At 44.3% G+C, this 18,908-nt stretch overlaps 3 long non-coding RNA genes across 4 annotated transcripts in view; 1 reads left to right on the top strand and 2 right to left on the bottom strand.

Moving 5' to 3' along the window:
* LOC135241633 (uncharacterized) overlaps nucleotides 1-18,908 on the bottom strand; it is an 86,492-nt gene that overhangs the window by 14,495 nt on the left and 53,089 nt on the right. The window lies entirely within an intron of this gene.
* The window catches only part of LOC135241569 (uncharacterized), a 30,129-nt gene continuing 11,227 nt past the window's right edge, over nucleotides 7-18,908 (bottom strand). For both annotated transcript variants that reach the window (XR_010326043.1, XR_010326041.1), the window contains exons 5-6: nucleotides 6,559-6,629; nucleotides 7-187 (exon numbers count right to left, since the gene is read on the bottom strand). This is a non-coding gene — a long non-coding RNA (uncharacterized LOC135241569). The remainder of the gene's footprint in view (nucleotides 188-6,558; nucleotides 6,630-18,908) is intronic.
* Nucleotides 11,573-18,908, top strand: part of LOC135241614 (uncharacterized) — a 130,311-nt gene continuing 122,975 nt past the window's right edge. Inside the window, exon 1 of the long non-coding RNA XR_010326056.1 lies at nucleotides 11,573-12,615. This is a non-coding gene — a long non-coding RNA (uncharacterized LOC135241614). The remainder of the gene's footprint in view (nucleotides 12,616-18,908) is intronic.

Below are 18,908 nucleotides of genomic sequence, written 5' to 3'. Positions count from 1 at the left end.
CATCACTTTGTGTCCGGGTGGTAAATGAGTTGGTAGTTGGTCATATGCCATATTCCTGTCATTGCTGGAGGCTTTTTTGGGGGATCTGGGTAATTGAACTTGCAGGGAACCACGACACAGGACCCCTGCAGTGCTGATATTGTTTGTGGTATTTCTGCAGTCCATGAAGCCGCGTGCACATTTAGCACTGGAAAAAAACACAATCACAGTGTGACATTATGAGATTATGTTACATACAGACTTTAAAATGGTGTAAATTGTGTTCTTGGCTAGAAATAGCTGTACAAAATGAGTATTGTACCTTATCAAACCTGTGTTTTGTAGTTGTCCAATGACCATGATATGCACTTTTGTACGTCGCTTTGGATAAAAGCGTCTGCTAAATAAATGTAATGTAAATATTTTAGTTTTTTGTCGTTTTTACTCCTAGATTTGTTTCTGAATTTCTTGGCAACATTTTTTCCAAATTAGCCAAAATGTATATGGTCAGCCATTTTAGTCTCTTTCTAAACTAGAAAAGTTAATCTGTGTCTTTGTATCTCGCTGATTAACTAATTGAGCTCAAGTAAGTGTAAACAAAAAAAAAAACAGTCACATTTATGTGTCAATGTTTATTGTGGTAGGGTGGGCGTGGTTTTGCGTTGGCTGCAGAGAGAGAGTGGGCGGGGCGGCTCTCGGAACTCTGCGCCACGGCTGTTGGGGTGTATTAATCAGCACGGATAGTTAATTGTTTGATTGATTGACAATGTGCTGATTACCTCGACAGTGAGCCTGGACGTTTAAAAGCGGCTCGACGGAGAGAGAAGCGAGAGAACTGGAGGAGGAAGAAGAGCTGACGGGCAGTCAGCCGTGAATTGGAACCGATACCTTGTGTATTGTGTATTGTGTATTGCGTATTGCGAACAGAAAGCCGCGTGGCGGCCGGAAAATAAAAAGACGCAGTCGCGTCCTGAAAAAGAACTTGTCTCTCTCTCATCTCTCAAACGAGCGGTAGCACTCAGTTTGCTACAGTGGTGGCCCGTACGGGGAGACGGCAGGAAGAGAGAGAGAGAGAAGGTCAGAGATGGACCCAAACCGAAGCGAGACGGCGCAGCCTCTCGTAGCGCTGGCGAGGATGCTGGAGGGGATGGCCCAGATGCAGGAGCGGCAGGCGGCCGTACACGCAGAGCAGATGGAGGCTCTGCGTGCACAAGCCTCCCTCCAGACCCAGGCGCTGCGACAGCTGGCTGCCGCCGGGGAAACCAGCTCCCGGGACCCGCCGTCCCGATCCCCTCTCCGGATCCACATACCAAAAATGACCGCCGACGATGACATCCAGGCCTTCGTGGAAAGTTTTGAGGTGGCAGCGGAGGCGTGTCAGTGGCCCCACGAGGAGTGGGTTGTACACCTCCTGCCCCTTTTAACTGGGGAAGCCCAGCAGGCGGCGCATGGACTGCCGCCCGGAGCCCGGGCGGATTACAAGATTGTGAAGAGGGCGATCCTGGACCGGCTGGGCTGCAGCCCGGAGGATTACCGGCGCCGGTTCCGGACGGCGAAACTGGTGGCGGAGGACCGTCCCTTCGCATACGCCCAAAGGCTGACCCACATGGCCCGGCGTTGGCTGCAGCCAGAGACCCGGTCCGCCGGGGGCGTGGTGGAGCAGGTTATACTGGAACAGTTCCTGGAAGGGTTGCCGGAGGGAACGGCCAATTGGGTGCGCTGCCATCGCCCGACCAACCTAGAGGGGGCGGTTACCCTGGCGGAGGACCACTTAGTGCTATACCCCAGCGCCCAGCAGCAAGCACGGCCGGAACCGGCGCCTAGGAGGAGACCCCCTCCTCGGGCTGGCCCCTTCCCTGTCCCCGGGCTCTGCCCCCTCCCTTGCCTCCAACTAATCCCCCTTTTTCCGATTCCCTCTCCAGGTCCAGGCTCAGTGGCGGGGGGCTCCGGCTCGCAGAGGGCGCCTCAGACGCTCGGACCGGGGTGTTGGCGGTGCGGACAGCTGGGTCACCTGCGCCGCGATTGTCCACTTATGGAAGTGGGGCAGGTGGTCCGGGTGGTCGGGCCGCCCACTTCCGCTCCCGATCAGGAGGGAGCGTACTGCATCCCGGTAAGGGTGCAAGGGAGTGAACACCGGGCGCTGTTGGATTCAGGGGCTATGCAGTCCCTGATCCAGCAAAACCTGGTTCGAACCGAGGCATTGGTAAAGGCACCCTGGGTTTCCATTCGGTGTGTGCATGGAGATGTGCACAAGTATCCGGTAGTACCCGTGGAAATTTGTTACCAGGAAAAACGCATATTGTGAAGGCTGCGGTTAGCCCCGGCTTGCGCATCCCCTAATCTTGGGTACTGATTGGGCGGGGTTTAGGGAGGTCTCTAGAAACATACTGGGGTTGCGATCACGACCGATAGGGAAGTGTGACGTGTGTGCTGTTGACGGTGGTGACGCAGGGCCGTCCGACACGGCCGGGGCGGGAGGGACCCAGGCGAGCCTCCGGTTGAGACTCCCCGGGGTCCTGTATTCCAACCGCGGAGGATTTCCCACTCGAGCAGTCTCGGGACGACACCTTACGCTTTGCCTATGACCAAGTGATGCGGATTGATGGTCAGCAGGTGCGCCCCGATGCAGTACTCTCTCACCCTTATTTTTCTATTATTAGGGACAGGTTGTATCGAGTGTGTCGTGACGCTCAGACCGGTGAAGAAACAACCCAGTTGTTGGTACCCAGAAACCGCCGGGAAATGGTTTTCCAGGCGGCTCATTACAACCCCATGGCGGGGCACTTAGGGTATGATAAGTCACTACACCGAATAATGGCTCGGTTTTACTGGCCGGGCATTTGGGCGGACGTACGTCGGTGGTGTGCGTCCTGTCCCGAATGTCAATTAGTGAACCCCCGGCCACCCCAAAAGCGCCGTTGCGCCCACTACCCTTAATAGAGGTTCCCTTTGACCGAATTGCTATGGACCTCATCGGGCCATTTGAACGGAGCACCCAGGGATACCGTTTCGTGTTGGTCTTGGTGGATTATGCGACCCGGTATCCCGAAGCAGTGCCGTTGCGCAATATTTCAGCTAAGAGTGTTGCGCAAGCTCTGTTTCAAATTATCTCCGGGTCGGAATCCCGAAAGAGATTCTGACTGATCAGGGCACTTCGTTTATGTCACGTACACTAAATGAGCTATACGGATTACTGGGCGTCCGCTCTATTAGAACCAGTGTATACCATCCCCAAACAGATGGGCTTGTGGAGCGGTTTAATAGAACTCTGAAGTCCATGATTCGAAAGTTCATTCACGACGATAGCCGAAATTGGGATAAGTGGTTAGTCCCTCTATTATTTGCAGTGCGGGAGGTTCCCCAGGCCTCCACGGGATTTTCTCCCTTTGAACTGTTATTCGGTAGAAAACCTCGGGGAATATTGGACCTAGTTAAAGAAAGCTGGGAGGACGGTCCAAGCCCCAGCAAAAATGAGTTGCAATACGTTATGGACCTGCGAGCAAAACTCCATACACTGGGTCGGTTGTCACGGGAGAATTTGCTCGAGGCTCAGGAACGTCAGCAGAGGCACTACAATAGAGGGACGAAACTACGTCAATTCTCGCCGGGAGATAAAGTCCTGGTATTACTTCCAACCTCCAGTACAAAATTACTCGCCAAGTGGCAAGGGCCCTTCGTGGTCACACGACGAGTTGGGGAGGTTGACTATGAGGTGGAGCGTGCTGATAGAGAGGGAGCGAAACAGATTTATCACCTCAATTTATTAAAAGCCTGGAAAGAGGTGGTGGCTGTTTCTCTGGTAACGGTGGATCAGGAGAGGGACGAGCTGGGGCCGGAGGTAGTAAATTCAATTAATCAGACCCCACCCCTTTCAGATAGCCACCTCTCGCCAAGTCAGAGAGCAGACCTTGCCATGTTGCAAAAACGGTTTGCGGATGTGTTTTCTCCCCTACCAGGACGCACGAACCTCATACACCACCATATCGACACCCCCCGGGAGTAACGGTACGTTCCCGCCCTATAGACTGCCGGAGCACAAAAAGAAATTGGTGCAGGCAGAAATAAAGGCCATGCTGGAGTTGGGTGTAATAGAGGAGTCCCACAGTGCTTGGAATAGCCCCATCGTGCTGGTAAGTAAGCCGGATGGCTCTATTCGGTTCTGTGTGGATTATAGGAAAGTGAATGCTGTGTCACATTTTGATGCCTATCCTATGCCTAGGGTCGACGAACTCCTGGATCGGCTGGGCACGGCTCGTTTTTTCTCGACACTGGATCTGACTAAGGGCTATTGGCAGATTCCCTTGTCTGCAAAGTCCAAAGAGAAATCGGCTTTCTCCGCTCCGGACGGTTTGTACCAATTCCGAACACTTCCGTTTGGGTTTTTCGGGCCCCAGCCACCTTCCAGCGCCTGATGGATCGGCTGCTGCGTCCGCATGCTGCGTATGCTGCTGCCTATCTGGATGATGTTATCATCCACAGTAGCAGCTGGGCACAGCATATGCGGCATGTGGGGGCGGTGCTCGAGTCCTTGAGGCAGGCGGGGCTCACGGCTAACCCAAAGAAGTGTGCGATTGGCCGAGCGGAGGTACGGTATTTGGGGTACCACTTGGGAAGTGGACAGGTGCGACCTCTGGTGGATAAAACCGCGGCGATTGCGACCTGTCCACGACCCAAGACGAAAAAAGAGGTAAGGAGGTTCTTGGGGTTGGCCGGCTACTATAGACGGTTTATTCCGGCGTTTTCACAGCTGACCAGCCCCTTGACTGATTTAACTCGCAAAGGTGCCTCAGATCCGGTCCAGTGGACGGAGCCGTGCCAGCGAGCGTTTGAGAGGGTAAAGGAAGCCCTCTGCGGGGAGCCGCTCTTGTTCACCCCTAATTCTCTCTTCCTTTTATCCTGCAGACCGACGCATCGGACAGAGGGCTGGGGGCTGTTTTGACCCAGCAGGTGGAGGGAGTCGACCGCCCGGTGCTGTACCTCAGCCGCAAACTATCCCAGCGGGAGGCGAGGTACAGCACGGTAGAAAAGGAGTGCCTTGCCATCCGGTGGGCGGTCGGGTCCCTGCGCTACTACCTGCTGGGTCGCCCATTCACCCTCTGTTCGGACCACGCTCCCTCCAATGGCTCCACCGCATGAAGGATACCAACCCGCGAATCACCCGGTGGTATCTGGCTCTACAACCCTTTAATTTTAAGGTGGTTCATAGGCCGGGGCGCAGATGGTGGTGGCGGACTTCCTCTCTCGCCCGAAGGGGGTGGGGGGGGGTCGGTCATCGGCCGGATGGCTCCCGGCCTAAGTCGGGCGGTGGGGGTATGTGGTAGGGTGGGCGTGGTTTTGCGTTGGCTGCAGAGAGAGAGTGGGCGGGGCGGCTCTCGGAACTCTGCGCCACGGCTGTTGGGGTGTATTAATCAGCACGGATAGTTAATTGTTTGATTGATTGACAATGTGCTGATTACCTCGACAGTGAGCCTGGACGTTTAAAAGCGGCTCGACGGAGAGAGAAGCGAGAGAACTGGAGGAGGAAGAAGAGCTGACGGGCAGTCAGCCGTGAATTGGAACCGATACCTTGTGTATTGTGTATTGTGTATTGCGTATTGCGAACAGAAAGCCGCGTGGCGGCCGGAAAATAAAAAGACGCAGTCGCGTCCTGAAAAAGAACTTGTCTCTCTCTCATCTCTCAAACGAGCGGTAGCACTCAGTTTGCTACATTTATATTTCAAAATAAATTTGAATATTACATTACAGGCCTTTATCAGATGATCTTATTTAGAACGACTTATACAACTTTTTTTTTTTTTTTTTACATTGCATTCATTTATACAGCTGGATATATACTGAAGCAATGCAGATTAAGTACCTTGCTCAAGGGTACAACAGCTGTGTCCTACCTGAGAATTGAACCTGTGACCTTTAGGTTACAAGCCCAGCGCCTTACCCATTATACTGCACTTCCGCCCCATGTATGCCACAGGCAACTGCAGAAAGTCATCATCTTTCAGATATTGTAGCTACAATCACCTTGACTGAATTAGGCAAGCCTGAGCTTTTAACATATTATTGGCTGAAAAGCATAGGCTCACTGTAACCACCAAGGCCAGTTGTGTCTTTTTTTTTTTTTTGGAATACCACCAACACCCAAATCAAATCCATTTTGGCTTCAACAAATATAAGTAATTTAGCATTTTTCTTTTATTCATGTCAAAGTGAACAAGAATCATTCAGTGCCAATAATGAGGTGTGTACTTATCACCGATTAAGTGAAATCTCCAAACTCTCTCCTAATTTCAATAATGAGTAGCAAAGCAAGTTACAGTTTGACTATGGACAAAAGACCTTTCTTAACATTTCTTAACATAACATAATGATGAGAACAGGCCATTCAGCCCAACAATGCTTGCCATATTCCTGACTATATTGTACCTAGTGGTCTAAGTACCTACAGACTAGTTAGTGTCTAACACCATATCAAGCCTGGTCTTGAAAAGCTGAAAAAGTTTCTGCCTCTACTACGTGACTTGTGAATAGACATATTCTTCCTGTAAACAAGCTGAAAGAGCAACAACAGAATAAAAACAGTACCATTTGAGTAGATGGCATAAAACCATAAAGCCTGTGTTCTCATTGCAGATGAATGCAGAGGAAGACCTTGCCTGGTGGAAGAGAAAGAAATAGTTGCATGATATAGGGCCACTTTTAAAGACAGTAAACATAGTCCATTGTGGTGTACTGAACCTCAAGAAACTCAACTCAGGTTATTTATAACTGAACCGCAGAAACAGTGAAATGCAACACAACTCTGCAAAGTGTTAAAAGCTTGGTCAGGTTTGGCTGAAGGCATTTGGTTCAAGTAAAACAAACCCCAATTGTTGAGACAAAGGACATACATATTTTTAAACATATTTTCTTGTTTACACAAACACAATGTATAGTATAAGACTGCACAGTATACTGCCTTTTATTGCTAATATTTAACAATTGTACACAACTGCATGTTTTGATCAACATTTAAAGATTTTTTAAAAGAACAATACATGTAGGCCTTAACTTGGATTTGTGATTAAATTTAGAGGCCTATTTCTTTTTTTTTCTTGTTTTTACAGTCAGCTTTCTGAGTTCAGCAATCATGAACATGAATCTGCTAAACCGAGTTTGTGAAGAAAAACTATTTCCTGCATTTATTTGTATTTCAAAGTAAACAAAAATGTTGACTGAATACAGGCTTCAGCATTCCACATACATATGCAGCATTAGCGTTTAATAGCATGAGCATTGTGTCGGGTTTCAGTCATACATTAATAAAGTAACATACTACTAGTTAGTTAGTCAGTCAGTTAGTTAGTTAGTTAGAGTCTTTATTATCCCCTTGGGGTAATTTGTTCTGCAGCATAGTCTACAATAAATAACAATATATATATACCCATGACAACTGATAGATTAAAAAACATTTTTTAAAATACTGCACTTTATATACCAAAGATTATGTTTTTGAAATGTATGTATAAAATGTTTCATCTTTCATTAATAATACCCTGTGCTGTATTTTAAAGTCACATGACTATTAATGTCTCAGTAAATACAGTAGGCCTACACAAGGCTATCGCCTGATTAGGTGCAGCTTATTTCCTTTTTTGTTTCCGGAGTCTGTGGTTCTTTGCTCTTGTTCATTTAATGTCGTCTACTGGCCGTAAGGACAGGTTTGTCCTTGTTTGTGTAACTTAGTTTAATGTTCAGCAGAATTGTTGATACAGTAGGTTGCCAGTTGAGTCTGCACTTCTTGCAATTCAATCCCACATATTTGCACAGTTTTCATTATAAGTAACTGGATAAGAGAATCTGCTAAATGTCAGTAAAGTAAAAAGCCTAAATTACTGATGCCAAACATTTAAAATAAGTTATAGCATTTTTGTTTTGCTTTTCTGCTTTGTTTTGTTGGGTTTGTTTAACTGTACAGTTTAACCGGGCTGGCTAATTTGCTGGGTTCACTTCACTTTACAACATCTCTCTACCAGTGTGTCCCTACCATCATCTCAGAAAGAAAAACACGTAAATCACCAGCCACTTCTATAATCTGAATTTAAAATATAACAGAGTGACAAGCACCAACGCCCCTAGATCACATAGGCCTTGAAACTTCAATAGTGAAAGAATATATTGCTTTCCACTGCATCCTTCAGCCGCCAGAAAAGAGAGGATAGAGATGTCATTTTATGATGTATTATAATACCTACAGTTTTGTACAGGATCAAATACTTATTCCCAATGGCATATTTAACATCCATCCATCCATTATCTATACCTGGTTATCCTGAGCCGGGGGTACTGGAGCCTATCCCAGCGTGCATTGGGTGAGAGGCAGGAATACACCCTGGACAGGCGGTCAATCTATCGCAGGGCACACAAACACCATTCACTCACACCTATGGGAAATTTAGAGTCTCCAATCGGGGGGAGAACATGCAAAGTCCAAGGCCCCAAGCCGAGATTCAAACCCAGGACCTTCTTGCTGTGAGGCGACAGTGCTACCCACCGCACCACCCAATATTTAACATATGCAACATACTCTGTTACATACTCTGCCCGTTTTAACTCTGCGGCCCATCTGCTGAGATGTGTAATTTTTTAGCAACAAGGAAGTACCTGGAAAAAACTGGAAGTAACCTGGGATTGCTCAAGTCAAGTCACATTTATTTACTTGAAGCAAAGTGAGTGGCTTCCCTACATCTTCCATATATCACATCAGTGATCGAATGATTCGCATAACTCAGGGGTCCCCAACCCTGGTTCTGGGGCGCAACAGGTCCTTAATGTTCCTGAGCACTTAATTGACTAATGAAAACAGTTGATTATAACATTTTACTTTCATGGGTCAGACCAGCTAGCTAGTTTTAGGAAACCAAAAACTGGTAAACCTTGTGGCTCTCCATGGCCAGAACCTCAGACTCCAGGTACGCATAACCCCTGATGCATGCAGAGTCCAGATCAGGGAAATTCAAATCTGACCCTCAAGGCACGTAGTACAACTGTATTTCTACCTGATAGTTGATTGATCAATGCTGATTGGCTAGATATTCCACTCACCTGAAATCTCAGGTGTAAATCAGTCCCTGGTTGGAGGGGGCGAAATGAAAGGGAACACTCCTACTGCCCTTTAGAGTGAGGCTTGAGTGTCCCTTGCATAAATGATGGAGTTTCTCCCAAAGCTTGCAGTCTGCTTTCAGTTATGAGGCCAATCATGTGTGATAATTCCTTGACATTTTAAAATTACAACTAAGTTGTTTAAAGGCAGGCATCCACTATAAAAGCTGTGCAGTGATGAAATGCAGACTGCGCATTCCTACAAATCATATAAAATCTCCAGGAAACAATATGCTCAGTGGGCCCTATTCAGCCTTGGAGGATTTATACAAATGACACCTTAGTTGAATTTAGGAGTGTTTTATAAACAGATGTTTAGTCTCACTATGCCCAAGTGCTTATCTTCAATATCGAGAGGCGCTTTCTTGCTCCCACTTTTGATCAGGTTAAGCACATGCCGCAAGATTACTGACACTGCTGTTCCACTTATTCTGCATTTCTAGTACCTCTGAATCTGATGAAACTTTCAGATTGAAAAACCATTAAATTATAATATTCATGAAATCAAGAGAGAGTTTCTGTGCATTCATGATTGAATATCACCATATGTCCTCACATAATGCTGAAAGTAGCCCATGACTGTGTTTAAAATACTCTGTTAATGACAGCTAGAATCAGGTAGCGTTACTCATCATCCCTGAGCAGCAATCACATATACAGAAATAAATTGCACGACATAAACACAATATTACGCAAAATATGCTGTCAATAAGTTCCAGTTCTTTCACAAGGTAATGGAAAGAATACTATGATGTTATTTCTATTCAATATAACACATCAAATGTAATCCAGCACAAACAAAGAGCATAATGTCAGGCTAAAATATACAATATGTCAACTTGATTGTGCCAATAGTTGTCAAATTATGGCTTTTAATAGGTGGCAGCATACACCTAAATGCCTGAAACATTACCAACCCATAATTTAAAAATCAGCACACAGCCACATGAATACATACCTGCGCTTTGATAATTCTGTTTCACTGTAATCCTTGATAGATTATTCGATTTGTGCAGCAGATGAAGACACGATCAAACAACTGGTCAGGTCTGACTGAAAATGTGCATCACGTGTCACACCCTAATAACAATAGGCAACTTCCTTCCTTGTGACTGAGCTATTTCCCTACACATGCTTATGGACTTCCTCCTGCACCATTTCAGGTGTTCCTGAGGGACATAAGATTTTAAAGTAAGCTTTACAGTATGTGTTCTGATAAAATATGTCATCCTGAAACAATAAGTAATGCCAATTCATCCAGTTTTACTACTGCATATTCTGCCAGCTAGCAAGCAGAAAATAGAACTGTCCCATTTTTATCACTTAATATTTTATGTACACTGTAGGGCAAATGTAACTGGACAGTTGGTTCTCATCGTTAAGCATCCTGCTAGCTACAGCAGGTAACAAAACCAGGAAAGATCTCAACCAAGCACTTACGCTGAGTTCCATAAGTTTGCCTCTCAAGCTTAATGTGGTAAAACATATGTAACTAAATGACCACAAGGAAATGTGCCAAAATTTACCATTTACAATTGTGCAAATCTTGCATCTAGTAACGTGGTTGCAACCACAGCACTTATCTTTTTAAAGGCATATGCAGTTCACTCAAACAAATACAATCCTTCCCATATATGGTGTCCAGGTAGGCCTGCCTGGTAGGAGATCTTCTTGAGCGCGTGGACAAGCTCCTGGCCAGAGAAGAAAGGGATCCAGTTGTCATGGTCCACATAGGGACCAATGACATGGGTAAGGGCAGGTTTGAGGTCCTGCAGGACAAATTTGTGGAATTAGCAGAGGCGATTAGGAGCAAAATCTCCACGGTAGTCATTTCTGCAATTCTACCTGTACCACGTGCAAGCAGAGGGAAGCAGAACTTTACCTGGAGGTTTAACACGTGGCTACAATCCTTTTGTAGGAAAGAGGGGTACAGGTTTATGGGGCGCTGGGATTCGTTTTGGGACAGGAGTGAGCTGTACGAAAATAATAACATCCTAAGGGATAGCCAACATGGTTTTTGCAAGGGAAGGTCATGCATGACAAACCTTTTGACATTCTTTGAGGAAGCTACCAAGCTACCAAGTTTGGAACTGGCTACAGGTTAGAACACAAAGGGTAGTAGTAGGAGGGATCTTCTCTGAGCAGGGTATTGTAGGAAGTGGAGTTCCACAGGGATTAGTGCTGGGTCCACTGCTCTTCCTCATTTACATAAATGACCTTGACACAGACATTGAAAGTACACTAGTTAAATTTGCAGATGATACAAAACTGGGAGGTTTAGCCAGCAGTTTGGAATCTACTAAAGTAATCCAAGAAGATTTAAACAGAATCCAGAAATTGGGCAGAAACCTGGCAGATTAAATTCAATATAACTAAATGTAAAGTTCTACATGTGGGGAATAAAACATAGGGCAGGATTACTTCATGGGAGGTACAAAATTAGAATGTAGAAAAAGACTTGGGAGTAATAGTTGATCAAAGCCTATCAGGGTCTGGTCAATGTGCTGTAGCAGTAAAAAAAAAAAAGCCAACAGGATGCTGGGATACATAGCCAGGAGTATTGAGTATAAATCTAAGGAGATCATACTCACCCGATACAATACCCTTGTAAGACCACACTTAGAGTGTTGTGTGCAGTTCTGGGGACCGTACTACGAGAAAGATATAGAGGCACTGGATAAGGTCCAAAGACGGGCAACCAGATTGATTCCGGGTATAAAAGATAAGTGTTATGAGAAAAGACTTGAGATGCTTGGACTTTTCAAGCTTAGTAAAAGGAGACTTACGGGAGATTTGATTGCGGCTTTTAAATTTATTAAAGGGATGAGCAAAGTGAACTACAGGAAATTATTCAAGTTGAGTTCGGTTAGCAGAACGAGGGGGCATAAATGGAAACTGGAAAAGGGTAAATTTCACACAGAGAGTGGTCAATGTGTGTAATAGTTTGCCTGGACATGTAGTGGAGGCAGAAACACTGGGGTTATTCAAGGCCCGGCTTGATACAGTGTTAGATACTATCTAGTGTTTAGATAAACTAAGCATTAAGTACAGTTTAGTGGTAGGAATAGACGAGCAGTGGCCTGTTCTCGTCTTACGTTATATTATGTTACGTTACGTTATGTAAATAGATTTTTAGTCATAGTAAAATAACATACGTACAGTAGAGCATATAAACAGTTAACAATCACTGAAAAATTCTAACAGCTGTGGAAGCAGGCCAGCTAAACCGCTCCCTCTCCACCAGCAGATGGCGCACATCACCCCTCCAGTAGATGGTGCAATAACCACATCACCCCTCCTACAGATGGTGCACTAACCACATCACCCCTCCAGTAGATGGCGCACAAACCACATCACCCCTTCTGGCTTCCTGTTATGCTAGTAACAGGAAGCCAGAAGTAGAGAAGTATGTAGCAGCTAGAAGTAGAGAGGTGTGTAGGAGGATATTCTTACAGAGGCTTTTGCTGTTGAATCTTTTCGGTGCATCGGTGAAGGTAAAAGGTAAGCCATTCCTGTATTATTGGTCTCTCATTTACAAACAAATTTCATCATTATACATATGCATTGTACCATTTTTCATTCTGTTAAATGCAAAATTTCACCCGGACTCCTCCAAAGTGGGGGGAAAAAAATTTTAGGAGCGGACAAATTGTTTTGGGGTTTGCAAAAAAAGGGGTTTTCATGGAATTCACCAAAAAAAAAGGCAAGGGCCCAAAATTTTTTTTAGGATAGGGGGTTCTGATTTTTATTTTTACTTTTACACAGAAATTTTGGCCCCCTTTTATGCCAAGGGCTTTTTAAAAATGTTTTTATGTGGGGCTTTTTTTTTAAAAAATGAGAAATTTACTGTTTAAAAAATCCGGGGGTTAAAGTCATTTTAAACCCAAATGCATTTCCTTTTTGGGGTTTGAAATTTGGTATGAAAGCCCCCCTGCATTTTTGGGGAACCGCTTGAGGGGGAAAAATTTTTTTAGACTTTATTCTCTGAAATGTGCCCCGTCCCTTTTTTGCCCCAAAAAAAAAAAATTTTTAACCCCTGGGAACTTGTAGCTTCCCGAGGGGGTTTTATTGGGTTGTTTTCACTTAACTACAGGACTCTCCACCCTTTCCCAAAATTCGCCCCTTTAGCGGGGGGGAAAAGGGACGCCCGTGATGCTTCCCCCTCTGTGTCTCACTCCCCCCCCGGAGCTGCCCACCTGATCGGAGCCGCAGTGGAACCAAACCCCCCAACCCCAACCCCAGGAAAATTTTCCCCAAAAGCCCCGGAGAGTACTTCAAGCCTTTCACCCCCCACAAACTTGACCCAACCACACCTTTTGCCCCCCGCAAAGTAAAAAGCGTCACATCTGTGCAATCTTCCCAAAATTTTTAAAATGGCATGTGAGTTTTTTTTTTAACACGAAAATTGTTTTAAGTAAAATTTTGGAAATTGAAACTTAACAGTAACAAAATTAATTCCCTTTTTTTTAGAAAAAAATTTTTTTTTTTTGTTTTTTAAAAAAAAGACTGTACCAAAACTTTTTACTTTAAATTTTTATCAAAGAATGAATTTTTATCCCCGTTTTCCAAAAAAGATCTTAAACCCTTTTGGAAGCTAAAAAAATAGGCCCCAAGAAAAAAAAAAAAGGGTAAAAAATTTTTTTATTTTTCAAAATTTAATTTTTTTGTTCAAAATTTTTCAGTTTTTATTTCATTTTTGATCGTGTCTTTAGTTTTAAATTAAGATCAGCAATTTTGACAAAAAACAGTTCGGTATAAAAAACAATATATGGTTTTTTTTCAACCTAATCCACACAATAAACCAATTTAACAGTGTATGAACAAGCCCCCGCGTTCGGGGGCCCCCAAAAGTCCAAAAATTAAAAATTTAAGGGGTACAAGGAAAATTTAATGCTGGTTTATTTTAGTTTTTGGAAAAAATTTTTAAAACCCGGGGGCCCGATTTTTCCCCCCTTGGGGGGGACCCCGTCGAGCATTAAAAAAAATCTTTAAAGGGGATCTAAAAAGGTGGTTTTTCTAGTGCCCCGTCCGGGGAGGTCGAAGGGGCCGAGGGGCCCCAGGGGGAAGGAGGGAGATGCGGTGGAGGTGCCCCCCCCCCAGTGACAGTAAAACCCCCTGCCCCGGAACCAGGGTAAAACATAAAACACTTGTGTCGAAAAGGGAAGAAAATTTCAAATGAAAAACGTGCCCCACACACCAAAAAACCCTTTTTCTGTGCAGCCCTCAAACAAGGGGCACCCCAAAACTCCCAATCCGGCCCCAAAAAAAGTTGGAGTGTAAGCCCCAAAAAAGGTCTCAATGGCACGCCCGCTGGAAAAAGGGGAAGGAAATGGAGGGAACAAATTTTTTTTTTTTTTTTTTTAAAGTTTTTTAAATAATTTAAAAAGTTTTGGAAAATAATGAAAAAAAAAAAGTCTTGTAAAGTTGTTTTTTTTTTACACATATTTGGAAAAAACCATTCTGGGGTTTTAAAATTGGCCAGTTTTTTTGGGGAAACCAAAAAATAAAAACAAAAATTTTTTTTTCCCCCCGAGTAAAAAACTGACTCAAAAACCCCAAAGAAAAGCTTCAGGTAAAACCCCCGGGGTTATTTTAAAAATTAAAATTTTTTCCCCTATTTTTTTCTAAAATTTTTTCTATTTTCCCCAGAAAAAAAGAGGGACCCCCCGTAGGGGGGGGCCGCGGGGGGGGCCTGTTTTGGGGGCGGTGGAAATCAAAACCCCCGGGGATTCCCCGTTTTGCTCCAGAGAGGGAGCGGCCGGGCCCGGTCCAAAAGGGTGGGCCGCTGCGGAGTCCCCCGAGGCTCCCCCGGCTCACCCCCCCGGCCCCGCAACTCACGGGGAAAAACCCCGCCGCAGTCTTCACACCCCCAGAGGGGTTTTGGCCATGGGCCCCTCCCCCAAAAAAAAAAAATTTTTCTGACATCAGTGCCCTTTTTTTGGAGGGTTTGCCATCACGGGGGTTTTTCCCCAATGGTTTTTAAAAAACGTCAAAGGTTTTTAATGTTTGCTGACAAAGGGGGTTTTTTCAGAAAAACCCCGCTAGCTGTTTTCACCCCAAAAGGCCTCTTGTCTGCTTTGCACTGCTCTTAAAAAACCCCTTTGTTGGGGGCACCACCCCCCCCTTTTTTTTTTTAAGGAGATGGCAGTTATAAAAAGGACAAGGTTTGGTCAAGACTAAGGAAAAAAAACCCCATGAAAATGGAAGAAACTATTAATGATAACACATAATGTATTAGCAAATGTAAAAAATTAAATAAATAAAAAAACAAATAAAAAAAGTATAGGCTTATAATTTAATGTTATGTCACAAAATCTAAATCATAAAACATATGGGATACAGGTCAACACTACATGTTTCCACAACTGGAAAAAAATGTATTAGTAGTGTAGGTAGATTATGATGTGGTTTTGTGTGTAGTGAGCCACGGGGGGGATGGGGAGAACTTTTTGTTTTATTGCCCTGAGCTAAAGGGAGAAGAGAAAGGGGAAATTAAACCCTGGTAGCTTCGAAGTATCACGGATGGCTCTGAATGCGAATTTTGGCTTGTTCGTTCCGATTTTATTTTAATAAACCACAAAATGTGATGAGTTCCCAAATTCGGGGGGCACTTAGGTGGCAGATTTTGAAGAGATTTTACGTCACATTAATTCCATTACAGGCATTTAGCAGACCTCTTATCCAGAGCGACCTTAACGCATTACATTGCATTACATTACAGGCATTTAGCAGACACTCTTATCCAGAGCGACTTACACAGCATTTACATTGCATTACATTACAGGCATTTAGCAGACACTCTTATCCAGAGTGACTTACACAGCATTTACATTGCATTACATTACAGGCATTTAGCAGACACTCTTATCCAGAGCGACTTACACAACTTTCTTTTTTTTTACATCCATTTATACAGCTGGATATATACTGAAGCAATGCAGGTTAGGCACCTTGCTCAAGGGTACAACAGCAGTGTCCAACCCAGGAATCAGACCCATGACCTTTAGGTTACAAGCCCAGTTCCTTACCCATCATACTACACTGATTTTAATCACCACTGAACGACAACAGAGAGGCACTTAAGTTTGATTTGTCTCTGCTTGCAGGTGAACTCCAGTACATTTCACTCATAGTTGCTGCTGTGCTGCTGTGGCAGGCATGGCCGTTGATGTGGTAGCAAAGAGAACGAGGTAATCAGCTTCCTTTGTAACGGCACCCAGTGCTTTTTTAAAATGTTGATTTATTTTAACTTTTTGTGTTATGATGTCTGTCAGACACAATCGTGAGCAACCTGTAACTGGTTGGACGACGCAGCCACAACCATGACAGGGACCTCCTTACGTATGGCAGCAAGGTTTCTTTCCACACCTGTGAGAAATTATAATCAAAACCACGGAAAACTGGGATTTTGGGTTATAATTATAATATGAAATCAGGTGTGCTTGAGGGGGAACACATCGATACCTGATCTGGCTGTGGGTCCCTGTGGAGAAGTTTGGAAACCACTGGCATTGACTGCTTTTATCTGTATCAAAAAACACAAAGTGCCAAAAATGATTTTTTAAAAACTCATTGTCCCCTTTAAGTGTAAAAGAAAAAATTAATACCCGAATTGAATTGGACCTAAATATTCTTTCATTGTGTTTTTGTTTTTTTTAGAAAGGAGGAAAAAAGCTCAACAGTGGTTTATGTAAACGATGAACCAGATGTATGGTAATATTGGGGTAATGTATAAGGTGTGGGGTTCACAGATGTACATAACGCATTACATCATGCATTACTGATGCTCTCTACCAGAGAGACATACAGCAGGCAAACGGGTGCATAGATCAGGAAACAACACTCTAATGGAGGGCCAGTACAAGGCAGAGCGGACATCTTGTCAGGTTACAAGCTGCCAGCTAAGTCTAGCACTTAGACGTACTACTGGGAGGAACAGACAACACTAAAACTGTTAGATTTGATTGTACACAGTAAACGATCTCAACTGCCGCTAAATCAGTTTGATTGCTGTAGTTCAAAAATGTTTAAGTTGGTCTGGTATTCTTTTCTACAGCGTGTTTCTTTAGACACGGCTTTTATGAATGGTCAGTACACCGTCCTCTCATAAGCACTACGTAGACATTCATAAATGCACATGTCAATGACCACAAATAAGCACATTTTCTATCACTAAGCTTGTCACAGTAATGTCACTTGCTACATTTGCATTGACATAGCACACCCAGAGACTGTAAAAAATATGGACAAAGCTACTGTGACGTCACCCATTGCCTCTCCGTGGGTCTGTAAAACACGTTTTGAAGCTCAATGGCGGGCGCGGCCATGTTCTCGATTTGGAGCCAAAACCATAGAGTTAAGTGGTCTTGTGGTTTTACAATGTGATTGACAGTCCGGTGCGGATCAACCTGAACGAACGATTGCAGAACGAACTTGAGGTTAGCTGACTGTCTGCCGTTATGTTTTAAAATATATGATCAAATGTTTACGGAGTTTAATTTCCATCCGTGACTGTACTGTGTCATGTAATCACGTTGTATGTATGACATTAATAATACAATTATGTTCAGTTATCTTCAATTTATGTTTCTCGGCAAAACGAATATGCTTAGCTAGCATATCAGCTTGCCAGTGAGCTAGGTAAGCTATCCGTGGTTAGCTCACGCATTAGCAATATGAACTACAGGGGAGGAACATCGACTGCACTGATGGTCAATCAATCAGAGATGTGTAGACTACTGGTGATTTGACTAGGCTAATTTTCATATAACTGTCTGGTAGACCTGCTGTTAACCAAGCAAGTTATCGTCGTAGGGTTTCGCCACAGTCAGTTAATGAGCCATTAACTGCTACTACTCCATCGCCGTTTGTGGTGTTTACTTGCTGGGTGACGCTAGCTGACCGATCGTTCGCAAGTCACTTTTTACCGAATAAAAATTAACACGGTCAGCGGTGATTAACAAATCTACCAAGTATTTTAATAACTGATCTGCAGGCGTGTAAATATGACAACGCACTTTGAAGAGCAAGTTTTCCACCTGTTGCATAAAGACAAAAATAATGTACATTGAATTTCTAATTATTATTATTTTCTTGCTAGCTTCTAGCTTTGTCACATTCGTGCAGCATAGCCCAGGTAGACATTTACGGAATGTACACGACTGACAAGCCGTCAAACACGTTTGACAGATGGAATATTTGCCGGTTAGGGTTAGCTAGCTAGTCAAATGCCTTGGTAGCCGAAGTTGCGAACTGTTTTAGCATAGGCTACTGGACTACCACATATAGCAAATAAGCGTTAGCTGATTATGCTTTCTGCCAACTAATTATTTGGTTAAGTGGGCTAAAGGAAATAGTAAAAATGACTCCACCGCAAAACTTCAGAGGAGGATTATTTTATGGTCGTCTAATGCAGCTGTAAATAGCACACGCTATAATGAAACCACTACAAAATGGGATGCCTGCATTTTCTGACTTCGCACAGGTGGACCGTGGTCGGAGCCGCAATGTCAAGGCCAAGAGACGCCACCTCCCACCCCAGTGACCACAGATTGTAGCCCCTACTGTAGCTCAGTTCCCCGCAGTAATTCGGAAGTGACGCAAGCTGTATCTCATTGGTCCAGAACAAATATTGGCACTGTGCCCAAATTATGCAATAAATCATGAAATCGACCCATGGACAGTCATAAGACGAATAAAATACACCTATTGTGACTATTTGTTCTTGTGAGAAAAAATTATTGACTTTGTATTTTGATCGCATTTGTACCGTAGACTTACATGGAAACCGGATA

Source organism: Anguilla rostrata, chromosome 1, assembly GCF_018555375.3.
Source record: "Anguilla rostrata isolate EN2019 chromosome 1, ASM1855537v3, whole genome shotgun sequence".
Lineage (NCBI taxonomy): Eukaryota > Metazoa > Chordata > Actinopteri > Anguilliformes > Anguillidae > Anguilla > Anguilla rostrata.
Note: the sequence above shows the minus strand (reverse complement) of the source record. Positions and strands in the feature narration are given on the sequence as shown.